A 6,000-nucleotide genomic window follows, 5' to 3' on the forward strand; every position below is an offset into this window, starting at 1 on the left:
AGGCATGGTATTCAAAATGAACGATCGTGATTAAAACAAATTAGATGGATCCTATGGCTGTGAGACATGCCAGCGCATGGCCGGAGCTGTAGCTCCGGTCTTCTTCTCCGGTGGACCTCACCGGACTGGTCCACCATCAACCATCACCAAAATTAAAAACAAGGACATGATTTCAAAGTAAAAATGGCACTGAGTTCGAATCTGGCCTCAATTCACTCTAACTCCAAGTATATTGAGAGATACATGGAGTTGAAATTTGAGGTACATGAACTGAGTTGCTTCGATTTGGCCTCAAAGCAACTCAATCTTCTTTCCTACATTGGCAGGACTTCAGACAACCAAAGAATCAATAGAATTGAGCAAGAATTTGAGAGAATCGAAGAGATCAAAATTTCTGGAAAATACCTTTAATGGAGGTCTGGATTCAACTGATCTTGATCTTGCTTATGCTTGATCTCACTCCAATTGCTTGCAGAGGAAGGATTGAATGCTCAAAAGGTTGTGGAATCCTGGAGATTTGAATTTCAAAATAGTGGAAATTCAACCTCAAATTCAAATGAATTTCTCAGGTTTATCCTTTGCAATGTGAGGGTTAGAGATGGGGGATCAAAGCTGGCGCGAATGTGTCTTGATTGCTGAGCATATGAGGCTCTATTTATAGCTGAAACCATTGATATTTGCACACTTGAAATCACTTTCCAAATTTGGTCATTGATGATGCATGGGTGCATGGGCGCGCATAGGCCCATAAAGTCATTGCCATAAGTCCACAAATGAATGTTAGATAGCCTGAATTCAGCTTGGATTGCAAGGCAAGTGTGCATTTTGATTTGAAGTTTGATCCTTGCCAAGTGATGACACCATATTCATGCCATGCGCAGCCTATGCATTCCTTGTCCAAAATGAATGGAATTGAGCTCTTTGGAAAGGTGAGATCAAGAGGAACAACTTTCACATTCAACACTTTTCCATTTGGAGTTTGCAACTTGAAGAAATTTGAGGTGGAAGTTTGGAACTTTTTGACATATCAAAATTTTCTAAGTGTCAAGCCATATGTCTCAATATTCCACCTTGCTTAACTTTTTATATGAGCTTAAAATAAGAAAAGTGTCTTCATCAAAGTTGTAGCTATCTCAAAGACTTTAAAATGGTCACCAATTTCATGTCATTTTGATTTGAAATGATAGAGTTATGCATTTTTGAAGTTTGGAAAAATCACTTGATCAATGGTATAGGTCAAAAGTGACCTATAATGTAACCTCATATCACATGCTCAAAAAAGATGAATTAGCTCCCACTCCAAACATAAAAGTTGAATTAGACACATTTAATTTGATTGTTCAACTTGGAAATCTTTCATCTCATAAAAATTGAGCAAAGTTATGGCCTTGGGAAGTTGACTTTCAAATTAGGGTTTAGACAAAATGACCTATAATGTTTCAACATAGAAAATGATTTTCCAAGCAAAACTAGCTCTAGGTATCAACATGAAAGTTGTTTGGAATGTAATATAGAGTAAGTGTGCTCTTGGAATCATTGTCATATGGTGAAAATTGTAGGAGATAGGGTCTAGGGACACCTAGTTTTGATTAGATGAATTCATCTGGCCAACCACCATCAACCAACTTGCCAACCTTCAATTCTCTTGACTTTCTAGGCTTATAGTAGATCACATATGCATAAGATGATGAATTTTGAAGTTTCCCTAGATAAATTTGATCAATTGGTGAGATAGCTTGTTGGAGAAGTTATTCATGATACCTAGTCAAACTAGGGTTTCCAAGGCAAATCATCCTCAAAATCATGAAGAGAACTTGATCAATATAACATGTAGGAATCATAGGGACTCATATATGATGCTCATAACCATTCTTGGATCAATTCTTGGTTGTGCTCTTTGTTCATGGGGGTCTCAAACCCTAGATATGAACTTGATAGATCAATGGAATCATGCCCTTCCTACAAAAGAGTTAGACAAATGCAAAGACATATTTTTGATATTTTGGTTAGTGAAATGATAAAATACAAGTATGATACAATCACAAAGTGCTTGGTCATCTCTCCCAAACAAACTCAATGAAAGAGGGGTAAGGAGGATGCCAATATATGATCCCAATGCTAATGCTAATGCTTATGATGGAATTTCATGAGGGATATTAGGGTCAAAATTGGGGTCTTACAGCTGCCCCTATTTAAGGACTTTCTAACTGAGGAGGTGAAGGTTAAAATCTTCGGCTCGACTCAGTAGAATGGGCTTAAATAACAACATAGAGAAACAAATTTTGGTCCTTAAGAGGCCTCATGATGCATATGACATGAAAGCAAAAGTTAATGCTCTGTGGGGAAATATTGCCACAAAGGAAAAAGAAATCAGAGAGACCGAAAATCCGCAGGAGCACAATGCATTCCTTAAGGAAAACTCACTTGGGAGACAGAGACTCTGAGGGGATAAAAGGATTTATGCGTAGGCCAGGCTACGACTTAAAACTACTGGGGGACTAGAGAAATTCCATACGAAATGGAAAGACTTAGCCAGGGAATAACAACATCTGTAGGGGATACGAGTAAGTCAGGATAAAACTGAAGTACTCGAATCATGCAGGGGAAAAAACTATTTCACTAAGGAAATGTGCACTCAACTCAACTGGGGAAGATAAACTTCAACACAGGAGGAGCATAAATCTATTATCTACTACCTGTTACTGGGTAATGAGATAATAAAGATCTAACAGAGAGAACATCCATCATCGGTTAGGATGAACATATCAAGGATGACTCGCTGAGGATTCCAGGAGAGGAAATTCATTACCGGTTACTGGGTAAGAATAACCTTGCTGGGAAAAACTGCAGAAAATAGGATTTACAACTACCAATTACTAGGTAGAAGACCAAGGGTGAGAGTATCCGTCATCGGTTAGGATGAACATATCAAGGATAAACTCAACAGGAAAGAAAATTCGTCATCGGTTAAGATGAACATATCAAGGATAGACTTGCCTGGAAATGCTAAGGAGGATACCCGTCATAGGTTAGGATGAACATATCAAGGATATACCAACTGAACGAAACCGTCGGAGAGAAAATCCGTCACCGGTAAGGACTTCAGACAACCAAAGAATCAATGGAATTGAGCAACAATTTAAGAGAATCGAAGAGTTTAAAATTTCTGCAAATTACCTTCAATGGAGGTCTGAACACGATGGATCTTGATCTGAATTGTGCTTGGCTTTGTCGCATCGCGCGAAAAACCGGCGGGAAAAGAAAGAAACAACAGAGCCGCCACCGTGCGTTATTTATCCCAAAAGAGGGAAAGGAAACGCTCAGAGTAAACCTGGGAAAAGACATGGTCTCGCGACCAAAGAGAATGGGTTCGGGAGTCGGTTATGCGAAGGGAAGGTATTAGCACCCCTACGCATCCGTAGTACTCTACGGGATCCACGCACAAAAGGAAGGAATATTGGTTGCTAAACACTGCTCAAACTCACACACACACTGGCTGAAAGAGACACAAGGAACTGACTGAAACTGACACTAACTCGGCAGGATATCGCATCCTGGGCCTACTTAGTCTATCAGGCATAGACATCAGAGTCGAAGTAGTTCGGACTGGGGAAACGACACATGCTCGCTAGGATATCGCATCCTATGCATACGTATCTCCTCGGACGAGAGAAGAATCAGAGCATTCGTAGCTCGGCTGACACGCACACAAACAAAAAAAACAGGCAAAGGCAAACGTGGAGCCTGACTGCCAATCACTGGACTTACATCAGCATCCGAACCTAAACACATGCAAAGAGGCAAACGTGGAGCCCAAATGCCAATCACTGGACTTACATTGACATCCGAACCTAATCAACACAACAGATGGACAGGGAGTCTGGGACTCAGCCTACAACTGTCAAACACAAACAAACAGACAGACAGCAAATGCTAAGGAGTCAGGGACTCGAGCCTAGCAAAGGTCAGACAACACACACAAAAAAGAAAAAGGGCGCCCGGAGAGATCAGCTCAATCTCCTGCCTACATACTTCATCTGGTATGAAGATCAGGGCGATGTAGTTCCCCTACGCAGGGATAAAGGACTAGCCTAACCAGATAACAGAGGGAGACACAACTCTAGGGAGACTACGACTCGAGCCTAGATGTTGTCATGCAAAAATCAACCCTAAGTTAAGGTTTCTAGCTAAATGGCACGAGGGCCAACCTATCCTAAGCATGGCTCACACAGGAAGCAAGCCACACACACTTAACTTGCACAGGAAGCAAGCCAAGCGAAACCTAACTTGCACAGGAAGCAAGTCTAAACTAATCCTAACTTGCACAGGAAGCAAGTCAAACAATCCTATCTTGCACAGGAAGCAAGTCAAACAATCCTATCTTGCACAGGAAGCAAGTCAAACTATCCTAACTTGCACAGGAAGCAAGTCAAACTATCCTAACTTGCACAGGAAGCAAGTCAAACAATCCTATCTTGCACAGGAAGCAAGTCAAACAATCCTACAAGCACAGATAGCACACGCTATACACAAACAAGTGGCTCAAACAAGGGTTAGGTTTTAGTCAAGGGGTCATATCAACCTCAACAAACAAACCTCTGGAATGGGGTGAGTGTTGCTCTTAACCTTGCCATTGAGGGGCTAAGGTGAAGCAGATGAAAGGATGAAGCGAGGATGAGACCTCACAGCTCTTATCCCTGGCCAGGGAGAGCTCAAGACAAGAATGTGTGGGTTCAGAAAGTGGGAACCCTTCTACACATTAAAACTGACTCAACTGTACAATTGTACAAGATCTTGGGTTTGTATCTGCAATGCATCAACACAGTGGTGTGAGCAAGGCAGATGACACACTGAATAGTGGGGGATAGATTGCATATCCCTACCTTCCACCAATTGCCTCTTCACTTAGGAGGGCTTTGACTCTATGCAAGGACAAAGTTAAACATCCACAAACATTGCCTCTTAAGGAGGACTTCAGACAGTTGCCTGGCCAGGTAACAGGCCAGGTCTTCCAGACTACATGAAGTAAAAGAGACATACCTCAATGCAAATTGCTTATACAAGCAAAGCAAAGCAAAAAGTTCACAAAGAACTAAACAACTAAAGCACCTGAAACAGTCAAGCAGATGTTAGTATGCAACTTCAAACAAAACAAACAGAAACAGACAACCACAGTCCATTAGAGGCACATGGATGTGCAAGGCACAAGGCTTAGGGCATGTGAGCCAAGCCACCTACAAAACAAAGAGGTTAGACAATGATACTTGAGTAAGCTCAATCAAAAGAATTGGTCTTAATGGCCATTTGATGGTCAACCTGAAAACACAAGCTCAAAGGTGAGTAACAAGACCACTAGGGCAAGCCTAGGGTCAAAAGTGAATGAGAAAGTTAAGACAGCAAAGGGAAAGCATCCCAAATCATGTTCAAACAATTAGGAAACACAAACAATTGGATTCACACTCATATCAATCATCATCATCATTTCATGAACCATTCAGGTCAAAACATGGCAAACAGAAGCTCATAGAAGTCAACAGCAAGACTTGCATCAAAAGCAATCTTAGACATTTCCAAAAATTACCAAATAAATCATGATCAAACCTAACACATAGAATGGTGTACATGTCAAATTTCATCTCATTTGGACAAGTGGAAGACAGTCAATGAAAATCAGAAAGTCAAGGCAATTTTGAACATGCTTAAGGAAGTCAACCAAACATGCATCAACTTAGAAAAATCATAAGTCAAGAATGGTGTATGATAAATGAGTGGGATCAAAACCATGGCAAAGATGAGGATGTCTAGTTATCTCATGCAAAATTTCATGTCCATCCAATAGAGTATGAGAATTTCACAAATGAAATGGGAACATGTGTCACACAAAGTCAACATTTGTCTAGGCAGGGAAGAAAAATCTCAAACAAATGGAAAATAGTTCAATTAAATCCAAGAAAATTCACAAGTCAACTAGACATACAAGAGTAAGCTCATGCAAAAAAT

The sequence above is a fragment of the Lathyrus oleraceus genome, chromosome 2, assembly GCF_024323335.1.
Source record: "Lathyrus oleraceus cultivar Zhongwan6 chromosome 2, CAAS_Psat_ZW6_1.0, whole genome shotgun sequence".
Classification (NCBI taxonomy): Eukaryota; Viridiplantae; Streptophyta; class Magnoliopsida; order Fabales; family Fabaceae; genus Lathyrus; species Lathyrus oleraceus.